At 42.3% G+C, this 17407-nt stretch overlaps 1 long non-coding RNA gene across 1 annotated transcript; it reads right to left on the bottom strand.

Moving 5' to 3' along the window:
- Window positions 1-333: 333 nt before the first annotated feature.
- LOC146344060 (uncharacterized) lies at window positions 334-8238 on the bottom strand. The gene is made up of 2 exons (XR_014792578.1): window positions 8195-8238; window positions 334-383 (listed from the first exon to the last, which is right to left on the bottom strand). It is a non-coding gene; the product is annotated as an uncharacterized LOC146344060 (long non-coding RNA).
- Between the last annotated feature and the right edge of the window lie 9169 nt (window positions 8239-17407).

Here is a 17407-nt window from a genome sequence, read left to right as displayed (position 1 = left end):
AAATAAAGATTTAACTGTGGCAGTATTTCAGAATACATTTATAAGAGAAAACTTTAACAAACAATAACTAGTATCTGCCTGGTTATATACAAAGGATAACTACTAGGATAACATTCCATTGTTGTGACATCTTACTGCCTTATTGAAAATAAGAAAAATGCTGAAAATTTAAACCCAAAGCCCATCTTCTCAGCAAGCAGTTTCTTAAACTTAAACTTGAGACTGAAATGCTATATGAGGCAGATTTCACGTAGTAAATACTAGCAAGTACGTACACTCCCTGATGCATGGGATTAGGGATAGGCAAATCAGTCTATTTCCAAACTACGTTACCTTTGCATGTGTTCACCCATTCGTCTTTTCCATCCCATTTCCACAGTGATCTGTGATAGATAGATAGATAGATAGATAGAAAGAAAGAAAGAAAGAAAGAAAGAAAGACAGACAGACAGACAGACAGACAGCATAGGAAGTTGCATTTAAATTTTTACTTTTAATCCCATTTTCTCTCAAGATACACATTTCTAAATGTATTTCCTCTCAAAATACACATTTTGCAATGTATTTTTATACTTTTTTGGAGCAAAGAACTGTGCCAGAACATTCGGGAAGTGCAAAGACTGGTGGCTATAAATTATAAATCTGCACATTAGTCTGAAAACTTAGGATCAGTTCATATTGGCATATGCAAATATTGAATTCATCAAGCATCCCTTGGTGTGATTTTTCCTGATGGTACATAACAGAAGCTTTACCAGGTGTCTAGCAGTGGGTACCAGAGATGTGGCCCAAAGAGGGTGATGATGTCTGGATCTGGCATAATGGTTTGACGGGTCCTGAAAAAGCTAATCCTCTGGGAAAAAGTTTAGGAAGCCGTACTGCATGGGACTGAGAAGTTCCTGACAGATCTAGGCTTCTGCTGAAGTTGGGGAGAACCAAGGGCCCCTAGAAAACTATACTGCAAGGCTGTAAAAAGTGAATTATGACTCCAGAGAAAAGGAACTATGATTCCAGTCTACAAGGAAATACATTTTATCTCTATAATAATTCAAGTATACAACATAAAGGCAGGAACTCTGGCTTGCCCATTTCTGAAGAAAGGATTTGTTCTGGGCAATATAGCACTAATTAAAAATAATTCTGGCTTGCCTTCAATATTCTTGAAGATCTTACTTCATGTTAAAAGCTTTGCTATATTGGGAATCTACAAAATAAACTCCCAAATATGACTCATTACTATTGTTTTCTCTAATTTTTCCTCAGCTTCTTATCCTGCCCCCATTTCCCTTACTTACATGAATGAAAAGCAGCAGTGGAAAGATCAGTGTTTAAAAATATGTTAGTAATATATTCTGAGTATCTGATTGAAATTATCTCACATTGCTTTGTCAAAAAAATGTATTTAATTACAATAAGCCACTTGTTGGCTTTGGCTTTAGTTTAATATTAACTAAATATCCATATGTATGGATATGAACATACAAAGCGGTCTTATACAGAGTCGGACCACTGATCCATCTAGCACAGTACTGTCTACTCCAAATAGCTCCCTAGGGAGTTGGACAGGTTCTTTCCCAGCCCATTTACTTAGAATCATAGAATAGTAGGGCTGGAAGGGGCCTACAAGGCCATCAGGTCCAACCCCCTGCTCAGTGCAGGAATCCAAGCCAAAGCATCCCTGACAGATGGCTGTCCAGCTTCATCTTGAAGGCCTCCAGTGTGGGAGAGCCCACCACCTCCCTAGGTAATCGGTTCCACTGTCGTATTGCTCTAACAGTCAGGAAGTTTTTCCTGATGTTCAGCCGGAATCTGGCTTGCTGTAACTTGAGCCCATTATTCCGTGTCCTGCACTCTGGGACGATCGAGAAGAGATCCTGGCCTTCCTCTCTGTGACAACCTTTCAAGTACTTGAAGAGCGCTATCATATCTCCCCTCAGTCTTCTCTTCTCAAGGCTAAACATGCCCAGTGCTTTCAGTCTCTCCTCACAGGGCTTTGTTTCCAGTCCCCTGATCATCTCCGTTGCCCTCCTCTGAACCTTTTCCAGTTTGTCTGCATCCTTCTTAAAGTGTGGTGGCCAGGATTGGACACAGTACTCAAGATGAGGCCTAACCAGTGCTGAGTAGAAGGAAACTAGTACTTCACAGGATTTGGAAGCTATACTACTATTAATGCTTGGAGATGCTATTCCTGGCTAAATGCAACAAACATCCAGGGGTAGGCAACCTGGTGCCCTCCAGGTGTTTTGGACTACAACTCCCATAAGCTCCCGCCAGCATAACCAATGGTTAGGAATTCTGAGAGTTTTGGTCCAAAATATCTGCAGGGCACCAGGTTGCCTAAGCCTGGTACTAATATGGTAAAGGTGGTGTGTGTGAAAACTGGGAAATGGAGCACAAGCTGAGATGGGAATATGGGATTCTGTGTGGGCTGCAGCCCTCTACCTTAATGTGAATCTCAGCAGATAATGTGAAAAGTGTCAGAGAAAGAGCTTCAGAGAAACATTCAGCATTTAGTCACTTCAAAAACATAAACATGCCATTCCCAAATGGACCAGATGAGAGCAAACAAACTGAAGCTCAACCCAGACAAAACAGAGATGCTCCTGGCCAGCTGAAAGGCAGATCAGGGAATGGGGATTTAACCTGTGCTGAATGGGGTCACACTACCCTTGAAGGCTCAGGTTTGCAGTTTTGGTGTACTCTTAGACTTGGCCTTGAAAGTGGATGCCAGGAGTGTGTTTGCATAATTAAAGCTAGTGCAGTAACTGCACGCATTCCTGGAGATGTCGGATCTGGCCACGGTGACATATGCCTGAGTTACATCCTATTTGGAGTACTGTAACATACTCTGCATGGGACTGCCTTTTGGAAAATGTTCAGAATTTCATCTGGTCCAGAATACTGCAGCCAGTCTATTGACCAGGACAGCTTACAGGGAGATGTGACTCCCTTGTTTCAATAGCATCACCAGCTACCGGTTTATTTCTGGGCACAATTCAAAGTACTGTTGATGTCCTATAAAGCCCTGTATGAATGTGACCAGGCTATTTGAAAGACCACATTCTCCTGTATGAGCCTGCCTGGATATTTGGGAGAGGCCCTTCTTCAATCTCACCACTATCAGAGGCATGTTTGGTGGGGGCGCGAGAGAGGATCTTCCAGAGCACTCCCAAGCTCTGGAACTCCCTGTCAAGGAAGATTCGGTTGGGTTCCTCTTAGTTGTCATTCCGCCGGTTGAGATCTTGGAATAATGGAGAACCTTAGCCTGAGACTGGATGAATTTGTAACTTGATGAGCAAATCCCCAACAATTTCTGTTGGGGTAAATTCAATTGGCCTAACACTACCTAAGAGTACTGATATTGACACAAGTCAGATTGGACCTGGTGTGGTGGCTGGAGGAGAGAGGGCCCCTATCAGAATCCAGCAGGATCATCATAACCCCAGATGCCAGTCTCTTTGGCTCATCAGAGTCACAAAGTAGCCTAAGGAACTTGGTCTCAATCAGAGAACCTAAAGAGGACCCTACAGAGGATAAACTGGTTATAGCTGAGAGTGATTGACCTAGCCTTGTGAGCATTCAGTGTACTGTTGAGCACTAGTCCAGCTTGTTGAATTTATTTTTTTATTAAGATTTATAACTAGTCTTCTAATAACTGTTAAAAATAACACTGAATCAACAAAGCTCATATGGAATTGATGCAATATGTTCTCCACAGCTAACAACAGAAGCAATGGCTGCCAACCTGCTTGGAACAAAAGACCAAAAAGAGTGTGACCTACAACATGCATAGAACCAGATACAAAGTGAAATAGGTCCATGGTTGTCATGACCACTATGAATTCCTGAGTTTCCTAATACTTTGCTTGGTTCTACCTCTAGTTTCCCATTGGTCCTAATTAACTATAAAGTGTCCAGGTCAGTTCCTGACTCTTGTCCAACTAAGATACTTTGTGCTCTTGCTGCTAGGCTGTGTGCCTGCATCATCTTTCTTCCTGCCTGCCCTAACTTATTTTCCAATTCTTTCTGCATTCCCAAGTCTCCATCCTTCATACATTCACCTTGGTAAATGAATTCTCAAGCATTGCCCTTGATGTGTTTGACCTTGTGGATGCACTGATCTTTCAATGTGGTCCTTCTTCGTATTGTTACCTTTACTAGGCTCGGTACTTCCAAGGTATTCCTATTGCATGTCATAAAACTCCTGTTTCAGATCCCATTCTAACTCATTATATCGGGGGGGGGGGGAATTTGTGGTCCTCCAGATTTTTCAGTCTACAACTCCCATCATCCTTCACCATTGCTTATAGAACTGATGGGAGTTGTAGGCCAAAACATCTGGAGGGCCACAAGTTGCCCACTCCTGCTGTAACTTGAAAATCCGTCAGGCCTGTAATTGTTGTTGTTGTTTATTCATTCAGTCGCTTCCGACTCTTCATAACTTCATGGACCAGCCCACGCCAGAGCTTCCTGTCAGCTGTCACCACCCCCAGCTCCCCCAAGGTCGAGCCCGTCACCTCCAGAATATCATCCATCCATCTTGCCCTTGGTCGGCCCCTCTTCCTTTTGCCTGCCACTTTCCCTAGCATCAGCATCTTCTCCAGGGTATCCTGTCTTCTCATGTTGTGGCCAGAGTACTTCAGTTTTGCCTTTAATATCATTCCCTCAAGTGAGCAGTCTGGCTTTATTTCCTGGAGTATGGACTGGTTTGATCTTCTTGCAGTCCAAGGCACTCACAGAATTTTCCTCCAGCACCGCAGTTCAAAAGCATCTATCTTCCTTCGCTCAGCCTTCCTTATGGTCCAACTCTCGCATCCATAAGTTACTATGGGGAATACCATTGCTTTAACTATGCAGATATTTGTTGTCAGAGTGATGTCTCTGCTCTTAAATATTTTATCAAGATTTGTCATTGCTGTCCTCCCAAGAAGTAAACATCTTCTGATTTCCTGGCTACAGTCAGCGTCTACCGTAATCTTTGCACCTAGAAAGACAAAGTCTGTCACTGCCTCCACGTTTTCTCCCTCTATTTGCCAGTTACCAATCAAGCTGGTTGCCATAATCTTGGTTTTTTTGAGGTTTAACTGCAACCCAGCTTTTGCACTTTCTTCTTTCACCTTCGTCATGAGGTTCCTCAGCTCCTCCTCGCTTTCAGCCATCAAAGTGGTATCATCTGCATATGTGAGCTTGTTAATGTTTCGTCCAGCGATTTTAACTCCAGCCTTGGCTTCATCAAGCCCAGCACATCGCATGATGTGTTCTGCGTACAGGTTGAATAGGTAGGGTGAGAGTATACAACCCTGCCGTAGTCCTTTCCCAATCTTAAACCAGTCTGTTGTTCTATGGTCTGTTCTTACCGTTGCTACTTGGTTGTTATACAGATTCCTCAGGAGGCAGACAAGATGACTTGGTATCCCCATCCCACCAAGAACTTGCCACAATTTGTTATGATCCACACAGTCAAAGGCTTTAGAATAGTCAATAAAACAGAAATAGATGTTTTTCTGAAACTCCCTGGCTTTCTCCGTTATCCAGCGGATATTGGCAATTTGGTCTCTAGTTCCTCTGCCTTTTCTAAACCCAGCTTGTGCATCTGGCAATTCTCGTTCCATGAATTGCTGGAGTCTACCTTGCAAGATCTTGAGCATTACCTTACTGGCATGTGAAATAAGTGCCACTGTTCGATACGCCTTGAAATATGTAAGTACCAAAGATAGAGATTGGGACCAGTACCTACAGAGGCTTTGGATGGCTTAAAGGGCACAATGAATTGTAATACCTATTTTTAACCAACCATGTTTTCTACTAAACAAATATATGGAATTTTCAGCCTTAGTGCTTTTAAATTAACTGACTTTTTTCTGTGTCCTCCATGACAGTTGAAATGATATATACTAAAGATAGAATATTGGATACTTACTTACCAAGGAGTAAATTCTATTGAACATGGTGTGACTTCTGCGTAAAAATGTACTTTTACACCTTGGTCTTAAAACGAACCCTTCTTGAATCAAATGCAAAAATGAACACCATAATAACGTAACATGCATCTTTTGAAGGGGGTAGACTGACATCTAGTGGTGGCAGCTATGGAAACTAAGCAAACAAGTTTTTGTGTAATACACATATTTTCCATTCTCAATTTTAGCTGCTTTGAAGAGTTTGAAGAGTTTCAGTTCACTTGGGTTGGTCTCAAAAATGAAGACTTAATTCTATGTTCTGTCCCCCCTCCCCCAATCTATCTTCAATATGTAATAGATCCTATGTGCAATGATGAAGACAGAAGCGACACTGGTGGAGAGGAAGTTACACAGTTCCCCTACACACACATAATTTGACTATTGACCTAAACATTTGTACTCCAACAAAAATACAATATGAAAATCCAGCACAGCCCTAATAGGGGGCTCTTTTTCCCAGGCTCTTGCAAAGTGTCTGAAACACTGATTACTATCTTTATTTTTGAGGCAGGGCAGCTTATTAGACATCCAGCTGTTCTAATATTTATGTTAATCTCTAGACTGCAAGTTAACTGCATTCTTTTAGTAATGTTCATATAATAACTATTTGCAGAACTAGAAATGAACACATAGGCTAGATCAGTAATCCTATGCTAACAAAGCATCTGGGATGGTATTTATCTGACATGTGCAATGCTTTGTCAGAGTGATCATACTTTCTGTAAACATGAAATGCCTACAATCTTGCATGATGGCAATATAGCAAACATATACTGTCCAAGAAAACTGAAGAGGAGAGAAATCTGATTATGAAGGCATATTTATTTGATTTATTTTAGAAAATTTCTACCCTGTCTTTTAGCACCCCCAGAAGTAGCTTCCAGATTAAAACACAGAAATACAATAAAAGAGTAAAATAAATAAATACAAATACAACACATCAATTACATCAACTAAAACAGCAATAAGAGAAGAGCATAAAACTGGATCAGTTTAAAAAGTTCAGGAGACCCCTAGGCTAACACTATGCCTTGCATTTTACTGATAGTGTGGTTTGGATTTGTGTCACTGTTGGTTGAGTTATGCAGGTATTTGAGAAACCAATACAGGCTAAAGACCTGTGGGTGAGTGGACCATGAGGTATCACATGCACTGTCATATATGAGGGCTATAGTAGACCCTACATTAAATATGTAGTGTACAGTTGATACTTAGCTTTTTATTTACCTTGAAGTAAGCATCAAGGGCCCCAATCTGGATCAGGACCACCACACATGGTTAGGTGAGGTTTAAACCTTCCCAGCAACTTCTCACCTTAAATCACACACACACACACACACGCTAAAACAAACAAGCAAACCCTCCATTGGCACCAAGTTTACGCAAATATGATCTTTTATACACATAATATTTTTAATACAGCAGTATCAAGGTATAGATAATTCCTGTTTAAAGCAGTAACCATGTAGCAGGTGTTCCTAAACTTCTTGGACCCATGGGGATATTTGGGAATTTGAGAAACTGCTGTGGGCACCACTGCAAAATGGCTTCCATGGAGAATGTGGCAACCATGGCAGGCTGAATAGTCCAAAGAGAAAAATAGTGAGACTAGAGGCCAGAAGGGAGGGGGAAATAGCAAGGCAAAAGGAGAGAGAGGAAAGAAAGAGCAAGTCTAAAGGCTAGGAGGGTGGGAGAAATGGTGAGGTAAAGGGGGAGGGGAGAGAAATAGCAAGGCTAGAAGCTGGTAGTGGAGAGAAACAGCAAGATAGGGTGGGAGAGAAAGAGCAAGGCTAGGGGCTAGGAAGGGAGAGAAAGAATGAGGCTAGGGATGGGGAAGGGATATAAATAGCAAGGAAAGAGGTTGTGTGGAGAGAAATAGCGAGGCTAATGGCTGGGGGTGGAGAGAGAGAGAAATCAAAGGGGAAAGTCATTGTGGACAGAAGAAGATTGGGTGGAGCCAGGAAGCAACTCTTTCCTTCTCTTCTTGCCTGCTGAACAGCTGATCAGTGGCAGGTTCAGGAAAAGGAAGGAAAACTTGGCGCCCTAACATTTTTCAAGGTTTTTAAAATTAAAAATACATTTTTGAAGGGGGCAGGAGTGAAGAGCTTTGCAGGTGCCATTGAAGGCCCCCGTGAGTGTTCTGGTGCCTTGGGTGCCATGCTGGAAACCCCTGGCATATAGCTTGATGTCCATCTATACCAGACCGCAAATAAGATTATTACTTGCAAATTTACCTTGATCTGCTCACCCATCCCCCGGAGAGCTATCTTCTATGCACCTGTGGATATTTCAAGCCAGAATATATAAGAAAGGGATGACGGAAGAGCATACACACAATCTCCATAGTATTCATTTGCCACAGGGCTGTAGCTCAGTAAAAGAGCACATGTTTTGCATCCAAATGGTCCTAGGCTCCAGCCTTCATCATCTCCAGGTAGAGATGGAGAGCCACTACCAATGTAGACAACATGGTACTAGTTGGACCATCAGTCTGACTCAGTAGCTTTCCCTGGCTGGAAACAGCAGTATGGGACTGTGTGTGCTGCCTCCCCCTAATCAGGGCAGCTGTGCCAGTGATGGTGGTAGGTAGATAGGTAACAACAGTAGGAGAGGACCAATTCAGCTTCTCTATTGCCTGCTTCCTCAGGTAGAGTTACTATTCACTCCGGGTGATTACATGAACCAAGAACATAAGAAGAGCCAAGCTGGATCAGACCCAGGGTCCATCTAGTCCAGCACTGTGTTCACACAGTGGCCAACCAGCTGCTGACCAGGAACCCACAAGTAGGACACTAGCGCAACAGCACCCTCCCACCCATGTTCCCCAGCAACTGGTGTACATAGACTCATTGCCTCTGGTACTGGAGGTAGCACACAGCCATCAGGACTAGTAACCACTGATATCATTACAGTTATAATCTGCCACCACTGGGGGCAAAACTAAGCTGGTTTATGGACTGCAAAGTATGTCCAACAGGGCAATGAGCTGGTGGAACCATCTGCTTTTCAAAAGGAAGGGAAAGAATCCCGACAGCCAAAACTCCAAACCAAACTCTATGCCTCTTCATTACAACATCTTTTTAGAGTCAATGATTCTATTATATTGATCTGATATATGTGGGCATGAGAACTATGCAAATAGGAATACGCATGTAAAGACAATAAATGCTTATTTAAGTAAAGACCATAAACCCACTAAAGGAATGCGGGGATAAAATAAGCACAGCCATGAGCACACTGGATGTCAGTGTGAGTGCGACTATAAGAAGGATTTAACTGCATATATTTATACCATTTCATTTCACCCACTGAAATGCACTGTAAGTATCATAATGATGGAAGGGAATGTGCCAGGTAAGGCTTACAGTCCAAATAAGTGGAACTGGAACATCACCACTTAATATAATGCAATAGTGCCACCTATTGGTGATCAGCAGCATGTGAACACATTTTGGAGAGCTTAATTTTATTAGGACCAACTAATACGCCACTAAATAGTGTGCAGGCTTTCCCTCTTCAGACAATATACTAAGCATAAAGGATGAGGAGGATGGTGGAGAAAATATTGCTGTTGGCATTATAAAAAAGACCCAGCCTGCAGTTTGTCTTAAAATGGAGTGGAGGTGATATGTACACTTAATTAGGTTAGACTGTGCTAAGGGCAAAGATAATAGGCTGCCTCAAAGGCTACAGGGGGGGGGGGAGGGGATCAATGACTAAACACCCTTTGAATTTTTAATTTCTTCTTCTTCCTCCTCTTCCTCCTCCTCCTCCTGCTACACATTTCTATAATGCTCAATAGCCAAAGTTTTCCAGGTGGTTTACAAAAGGTAAAAAATACAATATAGAAATAATATAAAAACATTTACATTTAAAAACAACTTAAAACAATCAACAATAAAAATCCCAGGTAAATCTTATCATGCCTGGGAATAAAGACTTAATGTGATGCTAAAAGGATGACAATGTTGGTGCCAGGCAGACCTCACTGGGGAGAGATTTCCATAATCAGGAAGCCACCACCAAAAAGGCCCTCTCTCTTGTTGCCATCCTCCAAACCTCCATCGGAGGAAGTACCTGGAGGAGTGGTCAGATGACAATCATAGTGTATGGGTTGGTTCATATAGTGAGGATATAACACCAGGAATTACTGGTATGTGTGTCTAACACTAATCAGAACCCACAGATGGGGGGGGGGACAAAACATGGTTGCCTTTTTATTAGCAAAGCTGCATATTAGCTTTAGGTAATGTACTAGGCTAACAGAAGCCAAACTGTGTATTACCTAATGGTTAGAAGGCATGGCCATTTCACAGACAAAATCTCTCCATAATTTCTCTATTTCTAGGATTCCCTTCTTTGACAAGGGATCCATTCTGTATATAACATTTCCACTTCTGCATGTCCCGTTCCTGGAGAAAGCCAGGGGGTGAAGATCCACCGTCATACGCACACCCAGTACATTTGCAGTGGGGGGAATCTTAGCATCTTTTAGACTGCAAGAGCACCTGCTGTCCTGTAGTAGGGAAGGCACTGCTACTTTTCAAAAGGTAGGTGTTGTGACTGCCCTTAGGGATATTTGTTACTGGGAAATCTAGTTCTTTTTTGACTTGACGGAGTTCTGCAATATGTACAACTCAATTTATATTTGTGAGCCAAGCCGCGTTTTTTCTCCCAGGCTCCAGGACCCTTTTTTGTGCATTTTTCCCACAGGTTCTGCAATTTGTGCAGATTTCTGAGCAACTTGCACACATTTCTGAGCAATTTGTGCAAATTATAGCTGAATTTGCACAAATTGCTCATATATTTGTGGAAATTGCTCATAAATTTGCACAATTTTCAGAACCTACAGGAAAAAATGTGCAAAATGCCTGGAAAATCCACAAACTGGCCCAACTCACTGTAGATCAAGCCAGGTGCTGCAGCAGGAACCAAAACGAAGTCCTGTGGGCCGAACCTAGGAAAACTTCTCTAACTCCACCCCTAAACTAATTTCTCCAACATCCCTACTGGCATTGCAAATGCATGGTGTATGTGTGTGTGTGATGCTGGATCTTCCTCCCCAGGCTTTCTCTGGGAGCACAGTACGTGCAGAAGCAATACAATCAAGGACAGGATGAGCAGGTGACAGCAACAATAAGTCATTCTTCCCTCTGGGAGCATGTGGCAAGACAAGCAGTTAACCAGTCCTGCAAACATCTCCAGTTCTCTCTGCTTGTACTTGCTGCTGCTGGAAGGCAGCAGATCCCTTCAATAGGATGTTTAAAAAAAAAAAAAAATCCAACAGGGAACTCGAATATTCACCTATAAGCCCTGAACGGCTATTTCATTCTCATGTTCAGTATAGTGTAATCCTTGAACAGCGGGAGTCCATGACACAAAATATTTAAGATAGTACAGCATCAACTTCCCTTTGAGGGTTATAGTTTGTCAGACATAGTTCTTTTCTCCATACAACATACCATGAGCACTGTAGAACCTTTCTCCAGATGATCATATATTTCCATCCTCTTTTTTCACTTTACCCCACTATTCTTGATGGCAGTGGGTGATCTACTCCAATATTATAGTGGGCCAGTACTGGCAGGGTAAGTCTTGGCTCCTTTTTGTACTATTGACCTAGCTGTTCTGATATTGAAACTAATGGCCAATTGAAAAACCCATCTGGAAGACAGAAAAAGTTCTCTATCTCAGCACACCACATGGTGGCACTAACACCTAAACATGCTCAAAGCTGACATGGAGACACCATATGCATGTGGCTAGTGCACTAATATAATTAACCATTGTGTTTTTCTGTGACCTCCACCTTGGGGTTGGCAAGCTTGAATTGGTCACAAAGTACCAAGAACTGCAAGTGGCAAATTTCAGCACAAACTCCTTGGTCTCCTCACAGGCTTCTCATCACTTACCCCTGCATGTCTCCGGTATTGAGAAAATTTTCTTTCATAATTAAGATTTTATGATCCTTTAAGTCAGAATGGGTAATTTGTGACCCTTCAGATGTTTTGGCTTACAGTTGCCATGATCCCTCACCATTGGCTATGCTGGCTAGGGGTGATGGGACTTGTGAACCAAACATCTGGAAGGTTACAAGTTGCCCACCCCTGCTTTAAGTGATATATTTATCAGCCTATGCATGTACAGTTAGGGCCAGAAATATTGGAACAAGGGTATCTGTTTTGGCAGTTGGCCTCCGTACACTACCATATTGAAGTTGAAAGGAAACACACCCAGATGGGAGCAAAGTCAGGACTTTCAGCTGTAATTCAAGGGGGTTGACAAAAGTGGAGCACTAACCATTCAGGAAGGACAGCCAGTGGCATACACACACACCCATCGTTGGGGGCTCATAAGTAATGGAACAAACCAACATCATTTCAAACTTAAGGATCGCCTCTAATACCTGGATGAAAATCCTTTACAGTCAGTGACTGCCTGAATTCTGGAACCAAATGCTGAGTTTCCTCCCTTGAGATGCTTTGCCAGGCCTTTACTGCAGCTGCCTTCAGTTCAGCTGCTGCTTGTTTGTGGGTCTTTCTGCCTTCAGTCTTGTCTTAAGTGAAAAGCATGCTCTATTGGGTTGAGATTAGGTGACAGACATGGCCATTGAAGAACATCCCACTTCTTTGTCTTCAGAAACTCTTGGGTAGCTTTTGCTGTATGTTTTGGGTCATTATTTTTGCTGTATGTTTTGAGAGCCAGTGTAGTGTAGTGGTGAGAGTGACGGACTGGGAGCCGGGAGATCCGGGTTCTAGTCCCCACTTGGCCATGGAAGCTCACGGGGTGACTTTGGGCCAGTCACAGCCTCTCAGCCCAACGTACCTCACAGGGTTGTTGTTGTGAGGATAAAATAGAGAGGAGGAGGAGAATGTAAGCCGCCTTGGGTTCCTTGCAAGAGGAAAAAAGGCAGGATATAAATGCAATAAATAAATAAATAAATATCCATCTGCAATATGAAGCGGCGTCCTATCAGTTTGGCAGCATTCGGCTGAATCTGAGCAGAAAGTATAGCCCTATACACTTCAGAATTCATCCTGCTGCTATTATCAGCAGTCAGGTCATCAATAAACACCAGTGACCTGGTTCCATTGGCAGCCATACATGCCCATGCCATAACACTGCCTCCACCATATTTGACAGATGATGTGGTATGCTTTTGATCATGAGCTGTTCCTTTCCTTCTCCATACTTTTCTCCTCCCATTATTCTGGTACAAGTTAATCTTGGTTTCATCAGTCCAAAGAATCTTATTCCAGAACTGGGCAGGCTTTGTTAGGTATTTGCTTGCAAAAACTAATCTGGCCTGTCTGTTCTTGAGCGTTACCAGTGGTTTGCAGCTTGTTGTGAAGCCTCTGTATTTACATAAAGCCATCTCTTGGCTGTAGATATTGACAATGACATGCCTACCTCCTCAAGACCATTTTTGACCTGGCTAGATGTTGTGAAAGGGTTCCTCTTCACCATGAGCAGAATTCTGTGGTCATCCACTTTAGTTGTCTTCTGTGGTCTTCCAGGCCTTTTGCTGTTGCTGAGCTTGCCAGTTAAGTCCTTCTTTTTCAGGATGTTCCAAACTGTTGTGTTGGCCACTCCCAGTTTTTGCTATCTCTCTGATGGGTTTATTTTGTTTCCTCAGCCTAATGATGGCCTCCTTCACTCACATGGACACCTCTTTGGACCTCCTGTTGGGAGTTGCAGTGAACAGCTACCAAATGCAAATGTAACACTCAGAACCACCTCCAGGCCTTCTATCTGCTTGATTGGTCATGGGGTACCCAGGAAACAGCCACACCTGGCCATGCAGCTGCTTGTCAGCCATTCCTTCCATTACTTATGAGCCACCAACGATGGGTGTATGTGTATGCCACTGGCTGTACTTCCTGAATCGTTAGTGCCCCACTTTTGTCCAACCCCTTGGATTACAGCTGGAAGTCCTGACTTCACTCCCATCTGGGTGTGTTTCCTTTCAACTTCAATGTGTACAGAGGCCAACTGCCAAAACAGTTATCCTTGTTCCAATATTTCTGGCCCTGACTGTATAATCAGATATCCTATTGAGTTATATGAGACTTACTCCCAGCTATGTGTGTATAGGACTACAGCCTTACAGATGTAGAAAAGGGTTGTTTTCAGCATAAGGAAAAGTTCTTTCCGTGCCATTACTGGGAGAAACTATGGGCAGGTTACCTATATTTTAGCCCCTTTTCCACATCCAGACACTGTTAGATATTCTTTCCTTGTGTGTGTACAGAAAAACAGAAACAGAGGACTTCTGTAAGGTTTAATTATTAAATAGGAGAGAGCAAAATCTACAACACTTACAAAAGATATCCTGAAAAGGAGACTTTTGCTTCCCAATGGAACGATACACTCTTTAAAACCATAGTGAGAGACAGATGTGTTTATGGCTGATCTTATCATACATAAAGAGAGGTGTACAAGTAGATGCTTAGGGACTTTATTATATTAAGTGGTATATAAATATTACAAATAAATAGGCAACACAATTAGAGGTACTAATTTATTTTTATTTATAACTTGTATGCCAAGTCTGTGACTGCAAATTACTGGCATATGGATGTTAGCAGGATACTTGGCATAGGGCAATCACTGTAGGCTCCTGAAAAAGTTGGCACCTAAAGAGAGATGGTCACTTTAAGAAATCCTTGCCAAGGCAGGAAAAGAGACAGCAAAATAGTCTTGTCTAAAGGCTCTGCAAGTCACGTACACAAGGCCCAATCTAGCAAGACCAACTTAAGCAGAACTGCAAATATTCAACAGTTTTTAGATAAGCAAAAAGCTAAATGAATTATGCATATGTTTGCCAGCCCAAAGTGATTTCCTGATGCAAGATTAAATCAATATCCAGGTATGAACTGAAAAATTGTCAATACTGCAAAAGAACTTTTTTCCAATAGCTGCAGGCACAAGCACCCTCTTCATTGGGTGCCTATCGACCTCTCCTTTACGTTTCAGATGACTCTGGCAAGGAGTTGTCTCAACCTCATTTTTTCACCTCGGAACAGCTATTGAGACTACCTGGAAGTTACTGCCTCACTTCTTTGTATTTTTGTCATGCCAGATATGACATCCCTTTTGTTCTTTTGGAAGTTTTGTTTCAAAGGTATAACCCTAAGCTCCAAGCCCTCAGCAGACCATGCTGGCTTCATAGATCAGTTCCATTTGTACCTGTTTGACCAGTACCATCTGGATCCATGCTATTGAAAGCCACCTTGGTCTCTTTACCACCCACTGTCGGAAGGAGTTCCAATTATTTGTTCAGAGCCGGACAACTCTGGAGTCCCGTGGCAAGCCCAGAATGAGAGAGGTAAGGGCACAGGAGAATGTGATTCTGTTGCTTTTCTGCCACTTTTTGCCCAGTCTCATCCAAGCCTGGCCACTTAGGTTCTTGTCTCGTCACCAGCTGAGATATGCTGTAACCCTTTTAAAAAACTGACATAGTTTTCCTTCAACTGCTGACACTCAGGAGTTTCAACATACCCCAAATTTCAGCTACAGAAATGGGTCACACAGACCCAGGGCAAGGCATCTTTGAATATATGTACTATAGTCAGGAGGTTCTTGTACAGATTCTAGCCGCCTTCTCTACACCATCTTTTCTGTGGTGTGTGGGTACGTGAATTTGATCAGAGCTCCAGTCACTTAGTGCAGCCTTCCCTGGTCAAGTAGTGGGAAGAACTGTGGCCAGAACTCCCCAGTTCTGGACTTGTTTGTCCCAACATGATCAACCCAGGTTTTTCGAAGAAGCTGGTTTGATGCACGGTAAATTGGTCCATTGAAAAAAGGGGCAAACAAGGGTGGAGAAAGCACACTAAGTGCTAGAAACTGAAGTGAATGTGTTTTAAGCTTTAGGTAACCTCATCTCCCCATTCCCTTTTGTTACTGTGACCGTGTGTCAGGACTAGCCTAAGCACACCACCCCCTTATTAGGACAAACCTCCTCAAATCCTTTTTTTCCTCTCCACTCTTACAAGCTCACACCAAACCATTCTTTTTCCTTCCCAAGCATGTTAAGGTCTCTCATTCACTTAACGCCCACCTCTCAACCTCTTCACACTCCCAAGCTCATCCCAGATCAGCCCGGACCGTTCTTGCATGTCTGTGGCCTAGCTTTAAGCACCGGAGTCCTCAGATTCAGCCACCAAGAGAACTAAGCTAATTTCCCCCAGAATCCAGTTCCTTCCGCATCCGCGGAGGGTTTCTTGCATGTATGTTTTGCAGTTGATTCATGAACGCTCTGCTCTACCATGTTAATTTTCGCAATTAACGAGTGTACATTTTAAATTCTTGCTTGTGTTTAATAAATAGTGCTTCAGCTATTGGGCGGTATAGAAATGAAATGAATAAATTCCCAAGTTACTGAAGAAGTCAGTGTGAGTGTGTCTGTGACTGGGCTCCTCTTGCCAGATGTCCTATTGCCAAAATCAAAAAGGTCCCTTAACAAACGTGTATCTTGAGAATGTGTGCACGTTTGTACACATATCTAGGGCAAGCTTGTCTAAACTTGTATATTTATCTAAGCTGCCCACATCAGCAGGACCCACTACTAGCACAACAGGAACTAACAGTTCCTGAAACAACCGGAAATTAGCAGAAATGCTTGTTTCCATATTGGGACAGGTCAGAGGAGCTCACATGAGGGAGTTCCCACTGATGCAACAGTGATAGGTGAAGAAATAATACTTGATCTGGTCTGATATCCATATACTGAACTAGGCATAGACAGACACAGTGATGTTAATGCTAGTCTTTTCAGGGTAGGTTAGCGTGAAAAGCTATGGGGCAGTCCTGCTTAATTTTGCAGTTATGCCTTTAAAATTCTAATTCGTGGTTTTCATCATTATAAGAAGGATCAAAGCACCAGCAGTTTGTTTACTGCTATGAGACAACTCCCCAAGTAAAGGAATATTGTGCCCATTTGAAACCAGTAAACTACTGTTTGCTTTGGTTTTGGCCAAACCAAAATATGTTGTAATCTATAATTTAAATTAGGCACCTGGAAGTTACTGAAATTTAATTTTAAATTTTTATCTGCAAGAAAATATAAGCAGTTAATAACCTCAGGGTTTTTTTCTTTATTAAGTTCCTTTTGTGTTCCAATAGCCTTCTTTATTCACTTAAAATTGTAAGAAACTTATATCAATCATTGATCTTCAGGTGTTTTGTTACAGATTGAAATACCAGTAAATTTCATTATATTTGACATTAATTCTATTGGTTCAATTTATGACCAAAAGGCTGGACTCCCAGTGTGTTTGGGACACATTCCAGTCTATAAGGTGGGAAGCAGTTCTCCTGGAACAGACTGCTCCTCTAACACAAAATCCTTAGATGGAAGATCCTGAGGTTTCATGCTTATAGTATTTCAGAAATAGCCATGTGAACTGATGCTTATGAAAGGGCCTCCTAGCGACTCCAAAACCCCC

Source organism: Heloderma suspectum, chromosome 5, assembly GCF_057233095.1.
Source record: "Heloderma suspectum isolate Gila_16-S chromosome 5, 16-S_ref, whole genome shotgun sequence".
Taxonomy (NCBI): domain Eukaryota; kingdom Metazoa; phylum Chordata; class Lepidosauria; order Squamata; family Helodermatidae; genus Heloderma; species Heloderma suspectum.
This window is presented reverse-complemented; position numbering and strand designations above follow the sequence as displayed.